Source organism: Hyperolius riggenbachi, chromosome 2 (genome assembly GCF_040937935.1).
Source record: "Hyperolius riggenbachi isolate aHypRig1 chromosome 2, aHypRig1.pri, whole genome shotgun sequence".
Taxonomy (NCBI): Eukaryota; Metazoa; Chordata; class Amphibia; order Anura; family Hyperoliidae; genus Hyperolius; species Hyperolius riggenbachi.
The window spans coordinates 505,755,841-505,772,854 of record NC_090647.1 but is presented as its reverse complement, the minus strand read 5'-3'; positions in this window follow the sequence as shown (position 1 = coordinate 505,772,854).

Sequence of the window (17,014 nt, the reverse complement as noted above, 5' to 3'; positions counted from 1 at the left end):
AGAATCAAGTGGGAGATCGAGCGGAAAGATAAAACGAAAATCAATTGAACAGGAAATTTGCTGAAAAACCGCATCCTGTGTACCCAGCATAGCTGTACTGCAGAGGGGCTAAACATCCAATTCCTGCTATAGCCATATGTCCTTATTGTCCAAATTTTTGGGTAAAACCAATAAATGTATCTGTATGTTTTTGGGATGTGGGAGGAAGTTGGTGTGACCAAGATAACCCACAAAAAAAGCAGGGAGAACATACAAACTCTGTGCAGATAGTGTCTTAGCCCAGGCTTGAACCAGAGCCCTAGGGTTGCACAGGGAGAGTACTATATACTATGTTCAAACAAGTTGCAATTTTGTGTTCTCACCTATTTTGGGTGCAGCTCCAGCAAGACATGCTCACAGTGTAAAGAGGGATGAATACACATATAGGTTGCAGTGCATAAGATACAAAGACTGGGCACTGTCTCATGCACTGGTTCATTGTTCACAGATAGCAGCTTGTAACATCTATTTTAGCGAAAACATATCGGTGTTACAGGTGGGAAGAGGTGGATATCAGAGGAAAGCAGAAGGTACACACCAGCCATTTCGTGCTCAAGTAGTGTTTGTTCACGTGCTTGTCTGGGCATAGGCCGATGTGCACGAGCATTCGGGATAATCCCAGTAGCTCCGCCCTACACAGGCCCATTGGCCCTGATATTCATCACATGTTTACAATAACAGGTGAAAAAAAAATAAAGTTGTGTGTGTGGGTGTGTGCAATCATGTTGCCTCTCATTCCCTAGCCTTTCAGCAATGCACCTATAACCTGACACAGTATAAACAGTATAACAGAGGTGCCAAAATAGAGTAAAAAGTTTAAATTCCATTTAAAAAAGGGAGGTAGTGGAGGACTAACCTCCCACAGTAGACTCACGCAAGTCAGTTATTCAGCAAAAATCACTATTTACCGCTCCAACTTATTACGATGCATTTCTCGGTCTATGCCGCTTTATCAGGCTGAGGAAGCAACTACTGCTGAGTAATAGCCAATATAAGCACCTCCGACTATAACCCAATACACTCTAAAGCCTCGTCTACACGAGGCGATCCGGCGGCTCGATTAGCCACCGGATCGCCTTTTCCACATCCCTGCACGTACCCGCTGCATCCCCGCTCGCCCGCGCGTGCGTCGGATTCGATCCCCCGCTCGTCCCCGCCGGCGCCGCTTATCTGACACTCGATTCCCTGCCATTGTCCCCTCGTGGGGAACGAGCAGGGAATCGGCTGCAGCAAAATCGGACCTGTCGGATGTTATCAATCAGCGGCTCGATTGATAAGTACTATCGGTACGTGTAGACGAGGCTTTAGAGAAAGTTTCAAAATATTGGCCCCAAATAGATACAATTTAGCTCTAGTTTACCTTTCCTGTTGAGTTTTAATCTATTTCAGCCTGTATTGTGGAAAATGATATTGCTTTGTTATAAAAAGATTTCACGCAACCATTAGGTGACTTAGAGACCCTTTTCGCAAAACTGTATGATAAAGCTTAATTATCAGGAATCCAGCAGTGATCACAACCCTGCAAAAGTATTTCCTTTCAAGAAAAAAATTCCTCCAGGTATTGTTAAATGCTGCTTTATTAAGTCTTGTAATCAAAACAGGTTGTAAAGGCCTTTATAACTTGTTTTGATTACAAGATTTAATAAAGCAGCATTTGAATACACCTGAAGGAATATTTCTTGATTGTGGCAATCCTCAAAGTATAATTATCGACCTGGAGAGTTGACAAAAGGACAGCACCATATGCTGAGGGTTATACCCTCCTAGTGTGTCTGTACTCAGCCGCATCACTATCCTTAGTAGGGTTTTATTAAAAAAGAACCTTACTCTATCTAACTTCATGGATAAAACAGCAAATTTTTACAACATTAATTTATTAATTACCAATTCAATGGTTGCTCATTGCAACAATCTTAGCTTACCTTAATTTACATTCTTAGAGATCAACATTTATAAACAATGTGTAAAGTTTTAAATACATATATTGATAAAAAGTGCATTTCTCCCACAGTAAAATGTACTATAAATCACATTTCCTATGCCACTGTCACTTACAGTAGGTAGTGAAGATCTGACAGGTTTTGGACCAGTCCATCTCCTTATGGGGGATTATTGGGTGTTTACAAAACGAATTACTGATTCTGAACTGTAATTGCTCAGTTCAACTGTCAAATTTCTTCAATCCTTAAAGCCTTTAGACACACCCTTAAAACTCGCTTTTCCATGCCTGCATACCATCTATACTAGAGCAGAAGTCTATAATCCTTCATATTCTGACAAAGTTCTTCTTCTTAAAGAGGAACCATCACGAAAATCTTAACATTTAAAACCCATATAAATAAGAAGTACATTTCTCGCAGAGTAAAATGAGCCATGCATTATTTTTCTCCTATGTTGCTGTCACTTACAGTAGTTAGTAGAAATCTGACATTACCGACAGATTTTGGGCTAGTCCATCTCTCTATAGGGAATGCTCAGCATGGCCTTTATTCTTTATAAAGACATTCCCTGAAAATGATTAATACAAAGATGGTTGGCCAGCCTCCCTGCTTGCTGCACACGATTTTGGCAGTTGGACAGAACAAATGGCATTCACTTAGTGCTTTTAAAAATAAAGAAAACCCTGAGAACCCCCTATGATAAGATGGGGTAGTCCAAAATCTGTCAGTAATGTCAGATTTCTACTACTTACTGTAAGTGACAGCAACATAGGAGGAAAGTAATTTATGGCTCCTATTACTCTAGGAGAAATGTACTACTTATTTGTATGTGTTTTAAGATTTTTGCGACCTTCTTCTTTAAACAAAATTCTTTATATATGCACTTTCTCTTGTATGTAAAAACTTGTATGTCTCCATTTATTGTTTTGACCCTATTCCTTAGATTGTAAGCATTGTAAGGGCAGAGCTCTCTCCCTTTTGTTTCATATAACTTAGTATGCATTTTTTTGTCTCAATTATTAATCACTGTGTCATTCATGTTATCTATCAACTATACTCTGATGTTTGTAATTTTATGTACCAGTATAAACAGAGAACAGTTGAAAAGGGTACCCACCATTTTTTGGGGCACTCTTTTTCTTTTTAACAGAATGTTAATGAAATGGGGGAGCGTTGAGGTTAAGCATAACCAGTGGGGTTAAGATTAGGCACCCTACAGGGGCTATTAAGGTTAGGCACCCACCAGGAGAAGATAAGGTTATGCCCCATACAAGGGAGGGGCTAAGGCTAGGCATGACCAAGGAGTTAAGGTTAGGCATCACCATGGTGGTCTTGGGGTTAGGTATCACCAGGGTATTAATTCAGTAAGATATTGCAAGTGTAATGTCCCTCACACTGTAGATCAATATATATATACTGTATATATATATACTGTATATATATATATATATATATTTATATATACATACATACATACATACATACATACATACATACATACATACATACATACATACATACATACTGTACATACATACCTACGGCAGCCATTACCCCTTCCTGTCCCTTAAGTGCAGACAACAACTCCTGCAGGACCCCAAATGCAGCAGTTATTCACTCCCCCTCCTCCCGTAGTTTTCCCCCTGACCCTTTCCTTGTTAATTGTTGTGGCCGGGACTTTCAGACCTGTGCTTTCTTGGCATTTCCTTTAGGAAGAAAGTGGCACTTACTACTGGGTAAATTGCTGAAAACATACATTACTTAGTGTGCTCAGTGTTGCTTGTGACTCATGTATAAGTCGACCCTATACTTTTACTTATATTATATATACAGGTAGTCCCTGACTTACAAACGACCCGCCGATACGAATGGCATGGATTCTCTGTTTCCGTGGGAACAAGGCAAACATTTTTTTCAAATTGGACTTGTAGTTTTTGAGAAAATCGATTTTAAAAAAAGTCAAAGAAAAATGGCTTTTAAACTTGTATAAACAGGTACAGGGGGCAGAGGTGACACAGAGGGGGACACTGGAGGCACAGGGGGGCACAGAGGAGGTACAGGAGACAGAGATGGCACAATGTTCCACCTTAAGAACAGATTCAGGTTAAGAACTAACCTGCAGTCCCTATCTCTTGTCGTTAACAGGGGACTACCTGTATATATATATATATATATATATATATATATATATATATATATATATATATATATATATATATATATATATATATATATATATATATATATAAAATTGTAATTGGCTGGGACACATTCACGGTCCTTGGCAAAACTCTTAAGAACAGATTCAGGTTAAGAACTAACCTGCAGTCCCTATCTCTTGTCGTTAACCGGGGACTACCTGTATATATATATATATATATATATATATATATATATATTTAATTGTGATTGGCTGGGACACATTCACGGTCCTTGGCAAAACTCTTAGCTATTGATAATGCTCGAAAAAAGAGCAATAATTTAATCTTGAACAGCATGCAAGGTATTAGACACACAGTTTAGACACCATTACAATATACTGTATATTGAACCTTATAGTTTGCAACCATTCCAGCACAATGAACACATTCAGCTTGCTATATAATACAATAAAAGAGAAGAATGCAGAGATTCCAAATCCCTTAAGGATAATCTAGCAGTAAAATGTAAAATATGATGATAATACAGAGAGGTAGCTAAGCAATAAAAATGTGTTTTGGTGTAAACGGAAAGTACTGTTGTGCGGGTTGGTGTCCAGATGTGTGATTAGCAGTAAATAAATGATTTACATTATTTATGTAATCTTAGCTACATTATAGGAACCTTATGCAGGAAACGCAGCACAGATAACTGAGGGGATGTCTCTGGATACATACCAATCTTTTCTTTGCTTGTTTCAAGTGCAAAATATACATTGGATGCAGTGTTATGTTTAGGCGTAGGCCAGGCTGTTCACTGATTAAGGGTTCATGACAGTCATCTTGTGAAAAGTAAACATAGAGACTTTTTTATGTTGGTTCTTATTCTATGTTTTTTTATGGGCGGTTCAGGCCACATGACCCCTCTCACAACCCTGGGTTTTTACCCCGTACGTTCCTGACAGTTTAAACACTTAAGAGAAACTGTGATCAAGAATTGAACTTCGTCTTAACCAGTTCACCCCCAAGGGTTTTTATCCTAACGGACCAGAGCAATTTTCAGTTGTCAGCGCTCCTCCCTTTTATTCCCTAATAACTTTATTACTACTTATCACAAGAAAATGATCTATACCTCGTTTTTTTCGCCACCAATTAGGCTTTCTGTGGATAGTACATTTTGCTAAGAATTTTTTTATTCTAAATGCATTTTAATGAGAAAAACAGAAAAAAAAGAAAAAAAATCATTATTTCTCAGTTTTCAGCCATTATAGTTTTAAAATTACACATTCTCCTGTGGATAAAACAAACACGTTTTATTTGCCCAGTGGTCCCGATAATTAAACCGTTTAAATTATGTCCCTACCACAATGTATGGCGACAGTATATTATTTTGAAATATAAGTGGTTATTTTTCTGTTTGTTCTGGCCATAATTACAAGCCCCTATGTAATAAATTAAAATTAATTTTCCCCCATAAAATATAGAATAAAAAAAGCTGAGTCCCTAAGGCAACTATTTATTTATTTTTTTTAAGCTGATTTTTTTTTTTACAAATTTTTTTTTTTGGGGGGGGGGGGGGGGGGGAGGGTTGGAAGTGTAATTTTATTAATGATGTGTATATACTTGAAAATGTATGTATTTTGTAGGTGTAATATACTTTTTGGCCACAAGATGGCGCTAGTGAACACTCATAGGACGTGTTAACCTTTTTTTTTTTTTTTACACTTTATTAAACTGTTACATTTCCTGTTTATGTGAATGGACGTAGCCGCTGTTCGCGGTCACGTCCATTCACTCCAGGCACTGCGATTGGGTAGAGGACCGTTCGGTCTTCTTCCCCAATCACCCAGCACAGGATCCCGACGGTAATAGCGGCGGTAGCGGCGCGCACACGACGGTAGCAGCGGCGGGAATGCGCGATGTATTAAAACGTCATGTTGCCGTTAATAGCGGTAAGCATGACGTTTTAATACGATAGGTTGTCGGTAAATGGTTAATCAGTAGCTGATAACCCCTTTCCCGTAAGAAATATTTTCCTTTTCACAAAGAGATCAGCAAGGGGCTCTGTATGGCTGGTATTGTGTAGAAACCCCTCCCACAGTTTGATGTCAGGACCATGGTTCTGACATCACACTGTGGGAGCCTTGTTGCATTGTGGGAAATAACAGCTGTTTACAGCTGCCAAAAAAGCAAGCAGCATCTCCTTCCACTGACATCACCTGCCAGCAGTAAAAATGTCACCATGTGATAAATGTCAGAATGTAAATCAGGGAGAGGAGAGATTTTACATTGGGCAAACACTGACTACATCATTTATACATAATTATTGTAAAAATTAAGCACTTTTTTTTTACATTATTTTTACCGGAGTTCCTCTTTAAACCTAATTTGAAAATAAATTAGTCAAAAGCTTTGATAATGCACTGTCCTGAGTGAGGAGCTTTAAATTGACTTTAGCATCTCTTATGTAAAAATGTTTAAAAACAAAACTCCCCCTAAGGGAGGTTTGTAAATGATGTATGCTTTGTAGGGAGAAACCATTAATTAGAAGCTTTAACAGAGTTATCCCGTTTGAGATAAGTGTACTGCTTTAGACCTCAGCCATCAGAACTCGTTGTGTTGTAAATTCTTGGAATACTTTTATCTCTCTCTACTAGCAGAACATATAGAAACTGAAAGGAAAAGTCCTCTGTTATTGTCTCACACTGCCCCTAGTGACAAGTGGCCATAAATACACATTACAGCAGTACTAATTAGAAGCAAAGGAAATGTACCAAATAAGAAATTAAAAACGTACTGAAATAAAATGGCCTGGAGCACTTACAAGCATCTAAATAAATTGGTTGCTAAAGGAATAAATTAATTTACTTATGGGGACTTCAGTAGCCCCTGTCTCTTCGAGGGCACCCATCTTGCAGCTGTTAATGCTGGGGTTAAAAGTGTCCATGATGTCCAGCATGTCACTGGCTGCTGGTGCATGCTGGGAGATGTAGCATCCCTAGCTGCTCGTGCATGCCAGGAGATGTAGTCATTACATCTCCCAGAAGGGGGATGTAAAGGCATTAATGACTACATCTTCTGGCATGCACTAGTGGCTGGGTATGCTACTTCTCCCGCCATATACCAGCAGCCGGTGATGCGCTAGACATTCCAGGCAGTTTCAACCATTGCATTGCAACATTGACAGCTGCAGAATGGAGACAGGGGCTATGGAGCTGCCCCCATAAGTACGTAAATTACCTTGAGGGGAGTTTCTTTCTAAATATATTTATATAAGAGGTGCTCAGGTTGCTTTAACATTCTGTGTCTTGCTTTTTTGGCATATATTTTACAAAACAGAAAATAAAAACCATACAATAATTGCAGTTACACAGGTGAGACAACATACATTAACAATTTCACCAATCAAGGAATTCCAAGCATATGGCTCAGAGAGCCAGAATATTTTCCTCACACCATCCCACTCTCAGTAATGAAATTGGAACCCAGATGGGACCTCTAACGAAACGACATTCCCACCTTTATTCAAATGTATCACAAAGAGAAGAAAGGCAAACACAGAAAAAAGAAAAAGAAGAAAAAAAGAAAAGAGACAGCAAAGCAAATAATAAGAGAGAAGTGCAAGCCTGTTTCTTCCTTTTTTATGCCAATAACATTTGTATAGAGCAGATTTTTTATAAATTCATCTATCATTTTATTTTGTATGCTAACACTAGTCAAATGTAATGGTTAAATGGAAAAGGGGGTTATATTTCCATTATAACCACATACATCTGTCTACCTCAATATTATGCAATGAAAAGGATCTGAAAAAAAATGTTCTCCTTCTAGAAAATGGTTTGAGAGCTGGTAAATCAGACACCTCTTAAATACATTCAGCACATTGATTTTTTGAACATTTCTCTGCTGAGCTCATTTTCAGCATTGAAAAGCTTGTAGGAAATTGCAGCAAATTCCCTGTTTCCTAAATAGTAGAGATGACAAGCTAATATTGCCAAAGTGCTAAATCATAAAGGTAGAGGCAAGGTAAAAAATATGCACCGCAGAGCTAAGGGATACTTTACTGCAGACCACAGGGATGCAGGAGGCGGCGGTTACTGTCATAGATTGTTGATGAACGTTTATTAAGCATCTTACAGGGAAACATAGGTATTATTTATGTATTGCATGAAGGTAAAACCTTCATGGGAAGGTTGCTAAATGATTATGCCTAAAACTAAAAGGTAAGCTCTCTTCAAGTCACTATATGACATCGTTACTTGTTAAAGTGGACCCAAATTAAAAATACAAGATTTCAGAAATAAAATCTATTTAATAAATTATATTAATAAATAGCAGCCTTTTTCAGCTGCATGATGACAAATATAAAATATTTTACATTTATTGGAGGAACCCCTCCCTTCCTTTCATATTGCCGGGACAGAATCCCGGAGTGGAGTAGATGGTGTCCGGCAATGGAGGAATTGCTAATGGCTGCCACCTGTATATCCCTATTTATGAAAAGAGGAGGGTGAAAAGCATGCACTGAAATGCTCATAGGCTTGAAGGAGTGTTTATTTATCTTTGTATGTGTCAGAGTGGTGCAACTAAATATTTTGAATTAAAAAAAAATTTGGTTTGGGTCTGCTTTAAATAGGACCTCTCATTCGAATTTGGTGGCATTGAAATTATTACATTTCCAATTGGAAATCGAAGAACAGAAATTTAATTTCAGCGGAAATACCGCATTACCACAACTCGGTAACTTTAGACCAAACACAGAACTCGGAAGCATTGGAACAATCAGAGAATGCAGAAACACCACAGAAGTATTTGGCCAATTAGAGAGTGCAAAAAATGAACCAAAAAAGTACTCCTCAGAACTCAGAAAATGTAACCCGGAAATCGGATTTTGGCAGAAATTACAACAACTCAGTAATTTTTGACCAATCACAGAACTCGGAAGCCTTGGACCAACCAGAGAATGTAGAAACAACTCAGAAGTATTTGGCCAATCAGAGAATGCAAAAAAAGACCAAAAACAAGGCTGTTAGGCTATGTTCACACTGTAAATTGCCAGTGCTTTTTCAAGCACTGAGCAATTATTTGCGATGTTTTAAATCGCCTTTTCCTGCACTTTATAAAGCGCTTTTTTAAGCGCTTTTGCAGAGGGAACTCTTGTACCCGGAAATTAATAAATACAATGTATTTATTCATGAAAGTGCTAGGGAAATCGCTATACAAGGCGCTTGAAAGCTTTCAAGTGCTTTGCAATTTCCCTATACCTTCCATTATAGGCAAATCGCCCAGAAAATGGTACAGGCATCGCTTTGGTGAGCGGATCAGAATCGAACCGCTCATATGTGAACACTCTCATAGGGAATCATTGCACAAGTGCTTTTAGGGCGATTTCTGAAAGTGCTTAAAAAAATCACGAAAATGCTCTAGGTGAACAAGCTCTTAGGAGATTGGAACTTGGAAAATGAAAATCGGAAGATCCACAGAAGCAATAATTGGCATTGGCGGTAATCGGAATTTCTGCGGACTTGGAAATCAGCATTTCCAACCATCCCTGTTCTTGAACTTTTGTTCCACCATTACATAATGACAGAAGCTAATTAATATATAATATATTTTTCACTTAAAAAAAGAAAAAAAAGAAAATAGCTCTCCCATCCAAGAAAGAAGAATAAATATAGTAAACTCTCACCCCTTTCTATATTTATCCTTACCCTATTCATTAATCATCTTGGCTAATTATAGTATCTTTGGAAATTATAGAAGCAAGACTGTGGTTGCTTTTAGGACTTGTGCTCATGGCCCTTTGAGTTTAGTTCAGTAGTATTTAAAGCCTATACACACTTTTTCTTTTTTGCTCCTACCCCCTCTCACCTCCACTTTTAACTCGAAAGTTAGTTTACTCACTCCAAAACGTCAACTTAGACATATTGGGATCATCTGAAAGCCCTACCTTTTGCAGTAACTTCTCCGAGTAAGAGTATGTTAACCACTCACCCACTACTTGTATCTCTAAATAAAAGAAGGTGTGGTTGTAATACCATTGATCTCATTTGGGTTTCAAGTGATGCAGTGGTTGGTGGGAGAGAGCACAGTAATTAACCACTTCCGGGTTTCGGGTGGTTTTGCTATCTGTGCTGCAGGGGCTCTTCAGCCCGCAGCACAGATCAGATAGCAGCCAGGGCGATCAGACTTCCCCCCCTTTTTTCCCCACTAGGGGGATGTCCTGCTGGGGGGGTCTGATCGCCGCCGGCTGTTTGCACTTGCAGGGGGGGGGGGGGGGGCTCTTCAAAGCCCCCCTCCGCAGTGCTTTCTGGCCTCCTTCCCTCCCTCTCCCTCCCCCTGTGAGCAGCGCAGGACGAAAATCCGTCCTGCGCCGCCTCAGATAGGCTTCAGCCTATCAGATGCCGGCGATCCCCGGCCAATTAGAGGCCGGGGATCGCCGATCTCCTCTACGGCGCTGCTGCGTATGTATGTAAACAGCGGGGAAAATCTTCCCCGCGTGTTTACATTTACCCTGCGAGCCGTGATCGGAGGCTCGCAGGGTGTTCACGGAGACACCCTCCGTGAACTGACATGGAACGGCCACTCATACGAGCGGCCGTTTCCATGGAAACCACTTCAGGATTCAGGGGCGTACTTATGCGACCAGCGAGATCTGAGAGGCGGTAACAGGATAGGGCGTATCACCCGGCATCACCCGTCATCAATGACACCCGCCGTATAAGACGACTCCTGACTTCTCAGATGATTTTCAAGGGTTAAAATGTAGTCTTAAACACCAAAATATACTGTAACTGTAATTGCCTGCTATTGGCAGCATGGCGGCACAGAGGTTAGTACTTTCACACTAGAGTCCTGGGTTCAAGCACTGCTGTGCCAGGAAGAGTAGGCATCGGAGGATCTGGAGAGAAAAAGCTTGGCTTTCTGACACATTCCACTTAAGAAATGTTTGACCATTTGGGTCTTTTATAACCCAGCGTTTCTGTTTCCTGTATATGTAACCATACTACTGACATTCTCAGTCCTAGGAAACAGGATTCCCTGTGGTTAGCTTTGCTATTTTACTAACATCCAAGACGAAGAGAATGACAAATAGAATCACAAACACATCCCGGCTTCAGAATGTGTTCGCTCTGTGCTGCAAATAATGTACCATACAGTCAAATAAGAACTAGCAGCTGAAAACTATGGAAAGCAATGAGAAGAAGTGACCTGAATGTACACACAGGATGCTAACAGAAAATGACTGCTTTGCCTAGACTTTTTCCCCAGGGTCTGCGTGTTGTACACAGAATGCAGTGTATACCTGAGAAGATTGAAAATAAGCAGGTAACGAAAGGCTGTGAAGGTCAGTACTGGCATAGCGGTCAAGGAGAGGTGAGAAAGTAACTGGCAGTCACAGCATGGCACTAGAAGGTATGATGGAACTCTAGGCTTTAGTTATCATCTTATTGCAATAATTTCCTTAGTTAATATAGGTTTTTCAGGGAGAAACGAGTTCAGACTTGTTGCTAAGGGGATTTTTTTTTTTTTTTTTGCAAAGGAAAGAGCAACCAGGAAATCTAAAATGGACTTATTACCTATCAGTGTTGCTTGAAAATTTTTGTTTAAGTAATTTTCGCATTGAAAACATTTTTTTTGATTTTGCAAAGAAAAAATGTGAAAATAGCTTGTATTTTTTTCAAAAATGCAAAAGATCAATATTTTACCATGAAAAGCATGAAAATGTGGAAAACTGTTTTTTTAACCACAAAAAATTACAATGTAAAAGCGATATTTTTACTGTAACAAATTCACAAGGAGTGAAAACCGTGAAAAATAACAAAAAATGATTTCAATGGCATTTCCCTTGAAAATCGAATTTAACATTATTTTTGTGAAAATTGATGCAAAAAGAATATTGGCATTTTCACTTATCACTGTCACCTTTATCCCATGTCCAATAACTCTTTCTTACTACGATATGTACTAAAAACATTCATTTGCAAAGAAACATATTCCATCAGGGAACTCTTCAATGTTCGCCTTACAGGAAAACCATAACAGAGTGATGCCTTATGTGACTTAAAAGGATACTGTAGGGGTGTCGGGGGAAAATTAGTTGAACTTACCCGGGGCTTCTAATGGTCCCCCGCAGACATCCTGTGCCCTTGCAGCCCCTCACCGATGCTCCGGCCCCGCCTCCAGTTCACTTCTGGAATTTCAGACTTTAATGTCTGAAAACCACTGCGCCTGAGCGGCCGTGCCCTCACTCCCGCTGATGTCACCAGGAGCGCACGGTGCAGGCACAGACCATACTGGGCCTGCACCGTACACTCCTGGTGACATCAGCCGGAACGAGGACACGGCAACGCAGGCGCAGTGGTTTTCAGACTTTAAAGTCTGAAATTCCAGAAGTGAACTGGAGGCGGGGCCGGAGCATCGGTGAGTGGCTGCGAGGGCACAGGATGTCTGCGGGGGACCATTAGAAGCCCCGGGTAAGTTCAACTCATTTTCCCCCGACACCCGTACAGTATCCCTTTAAGAATGGCACTTCTGCAAGTACAAGACTATTGCCCACTCCATCCAAAAATGCAATCCTTGTGGTCAACAGGCAGATGCCATGTGAACCGGACCCTGTTCATTTTTCTTTACAAGGCTGCCTAATACTGAGGTCACATCTGGTACCTATACTGGGGATCAGGGGCATAACTAGACTTAATAGCCCCCCCCTGCAAAAATGATAGCATGGAGCCCCCATAGTCCCCAAACACCATGCGAGTCATGTGATCAGGAACCTGCGAATGGCAGCAGAGCATTTTCTGCTGCTAGGCAGCGTCTTGAAGCATGAAAACAATTCACACCCTCCTGCACATGGTTTTTGTAAGAGATCAGGGACATTTTTTGCTAATTGGCTGAACTTGCGGTTGGGGAGAGGGAGGAAGGAGGAGGGCGCCTCGAAGCCTCCGGGCCCCCCTGCAATGGCAGGGGTTGCAGGTGTGATTGCTACGCCTATGCTGAGGAGGGGCTGCCTATTACTGGGGTACACCTGGCTATCTATACTGGAGAGGGGGCTGCCTAATCCTGAGGTTTCTCCTGGTTAACTATAGTGGGAAAGGGGCTGCCTAATACTGGGGACACACCTGGCTACCTATACTGGGGAGCAGGCCGCCTAATATTAGGGCACACCTGGCTACCTATACTGGGTAGCAGGCTGCCTAATATTAAGGCACACCTGGTTATCTATACTGGGGAACAGGCTGCCTAACACTGGGAATGTTTAGCTGTAAAATCACTGTTTGACTTGTTACTTCTGGGCACGATGCTTACTGAGAACCATGTTACACGGGAGGCTCAGGCAAGTAGCTTATCACGAGTATTTGCAACAGGTTGCTAAGCAGTTGCTGCTAATGTTATCCAGGTCAACTACTAAGGGCCCGTTTCCACTAGTGCGACGCGATTTCGCCGGCATTCCGACGCTTGTAAAAACGCATGCGGGTGCGTTTCCGCATGCGTTTTACCCGCGATTTCGCGTGCGATTTCGCATGGCAGGGTGCCATGCGAAATTAACCATGACACTGCCAGGACAAAATAACATTGGGAAGGGTGCGAAATCGCACGCGAAATCGCGGGTAAAAACGCATGTACCAAACGCATGCGTTTTTACTATTAAATACATTAGCGGCGATTCGCACGGATTCCCGACGCAGGCGAAAACTGTGGGTCCCGCCGTGCAGATTTGGCCCGCTGCCAAATCGCTCCCGCACGCGCACAGGTGGAAACAGCCCCATCCACTAACATTAGCTATGCGAATCCGCATGCAGTGCCCGCATGCGGATTCGCCCTAGTGGAAACGAGCCCTAACACCTATGGCAGAGTTTCTCAAACCTGTCCTTGTGACTCCCCAACGATGCATGTTTTGCAGGCAACCTCACCTATGCACAGGTGGGGTAATTAGCGTCTCCGCTACATGGAATCCACCTAGCTAAGACACTAATTACCCCACCTGTGCATAGGTTGCCTGCAAAACATGCACCGTTGGGGAGTCACAAGGACAGATTGAAAAAACACTGACTTATGGCATACTAGAGCAGCAACAAGTTGGTGGAAAATTCCATATTTACTTCTTCCATTGGCATAAATGTAAATGCTCTTCAGTTTGTTTGTTTTTTAATCTGGTCAAATAGACTCCATCTAATACTCCACCATGCCTGCATATTTGAAAATCACCTGAAGTTCATGGCCCATTCCGGCACTTAAAGCCTGATAAGGTAGAACGACCTCGAGTATCATCTTCACAGCTAATTGCCCCCATCACGCCTGAGTCACATAGCCGTATATTTCTGCTTAAATATTTGCACAGCATCGGGTCCAATTTATATCAGAAAGGCATGTCTTTTTATCTTAGGCTCAAGCTGCTTTTATGATTGTATGAATTGTGAATTGCAGTAATTAACCTAGGAAAGTGTAAGGTGAAATATTAAAATAATTAAAGCAGTGGGTTTATTTCTAATTTTCTGCCTAATTATAACTCAATTTAAAAAGTTTATTATGATTTTGCATTAAAGCCGATTTCTTTTCGCCGACTTGGGCAGACTGTTGCTAATTTTGAAGCATGTGACATTGCAATTCTTCAAGGTAGCATGATAACTCGTGGCCAGATATTACTACTTCACTTAAAAAGAACCTGATCTGCTCAAAAACTGAGAAGACTGAGAAACTATGCATCTTGTACTACGTGGCGGTATATGTAGTATTTGTCAAATGCATCTCTTGGTGAAAGGGGCAAGGGGGGGGGACAATTGAGCATGCGCCACACTGAAGGCATCAAATTTCGGGATTGAACACATTTCACCTCTTTGGTCCTGAGTTCCATCTCCTCAATTGGCCAGTGAAGAACTGTTGCACTGATTTTAAAAGATCCCAAGTTTGGGCAGTTTTTCAATATGCTTTGAAAATTGATTCTTTTCAAATAATCACTCATAAGAAATTTTATTAAAACAAAAGTTGAAGAGAAATCGAGAGCCCAATATGGTGTAGTATGTCAAAATTGATTGGATAAATGAAACAGTGAGATGGTAATACTCACAAACACAGGTTACCACCTAGGTAACCACTCATTAGGCAAGTGAGGAGATTAGACCTGTCCTCACTCAGGATTAAGAAGTCGCTCTCTGTAGATAGGAAGAAAGGGGGTAGATCACCTCTCCACCTGGGGTGGACTCAAATATAGACAGAGACAGAGGTGCTCTGCTTGCTATAACTGAATTGCTGTTGTTTATCCCCTGCTTATTGCCTGAAGAAGTGGGCTGTGCCCGCGAAACGCGTTGCATCTTTGGGGTATTTTCAATAAATGTGTATATCTATATATTTACAGTCCTTGGTGTCTGCTTTAACGGAGGCGAGTCCACCACTTCCTCCCAGCAATTTTTTAAAAATGTTATGTACTTTTATCCTTCTGGCGCCTCTGTTCACCTACCAATATATTTTATTAAAACAAAGTTTTTTTAGTTTTTTTTTAAATAAAAATAAATGTTTCATCAATTCATGGCTCCTTATATCCTGCACAGCACCTTCAGCATGTCTACTTCCTCACCACCACCACCACCACCACCACTCTGAATCCACATGCAACTTTGAGGGCCCGTTTCCACTGTTGCAACGCGATTTCGCCGGCATCCCGACGCTTGTAAAAACGCATGCGGATGCGTTTCTGCATGCGTTTTTATCCGCGATTTCGCGTGCGATTTCGCATGGCACCCTGCCAAATTAACCATGACTCTGCCGGGGCAAAATAACATTGAAAAAGGTGCGAAATCGCACGCGAATCGCGGGTAAAAACGCATGTAAAAAACGCATGTGTTTTTCCTATTAAATACATTAGCGGCGATTCGCATGGATTCCCGACGCAGTCGAATTCTGTGGGTCCCGTCGTGCAGATTTGGCCCGCTGCCAAATCGCTCCTGCATGCCGCACATATGGAAACAGCCCCGGCCACTTCAATGTACCAAGCGAATCCACATGTCGGCGCCGCATGCGGATTTGCTATGGTGGAAACGAGCCCTGAGAGAGTGATGTCAATGCTAGGCTGAGTAAGATGTGGGGAGGGGACATGGCAGCTTCATCTGATGGCCACTCTCCCCATTGCGTGATCCTGTGTCTAAGAAGTAGCAGCAACTGTAATTCATAGTTTCATCTAGCCAATGTAACTAAAAAGCAAACTTAGGCATTAGGAAGGACAATTTGTTGGGGCATGGTAGGTTAGGTTTTGGGAGAAAGAAGGGGTCCCCTGTTGAGAGGGAGAAGTAGGGACTGGGTTTTTGTTTACAGCCTGCTTCATGTAGACATTTGAACATGCTCTTGTTTTATACCAAGCTTCAGTTACATTATACAACTGAATATAGCTATATTTTGGGATGGATCACTAAACATGTTTGTCGTTTGGCTTTTATCCCTGTAGTTTTACTTCAAAGTATGTGACCACTGCTTTTTTAATAAAAGGTGTGTGTATGTTATTTGCTAAAGCGTGTTTTGCTGTCTATCTCTACTTGGCCTCAGCTACATTCTTCCAGGGGCAAACCCAGGCTTTTCAAGGAGGGGGGGAGGGATTCCTCGAAGGTCTCTCTCAGCCTTACATAATAAAGAATAATATGGTAGGACATCATGCTGGGTAAGACTGACAGGATCTGACAATTATTTCCCGATCGACAACGGGATCGATCAGGAGCAGTTTGTATACAGATTATAGTGAGTACAGCTGACATTGGTAAGGAAGGGGAAAGTGAAACATTCACACAGCAGGACACAGGGCTGTGCTCATACCTAACTCTGTTAAGTTCCCTAGAGCTGCTCCATGCTGTGTACACACACTGTTGCTCCATGCTCTGTACACATGCTGCTCCATGCTCTGTACACACA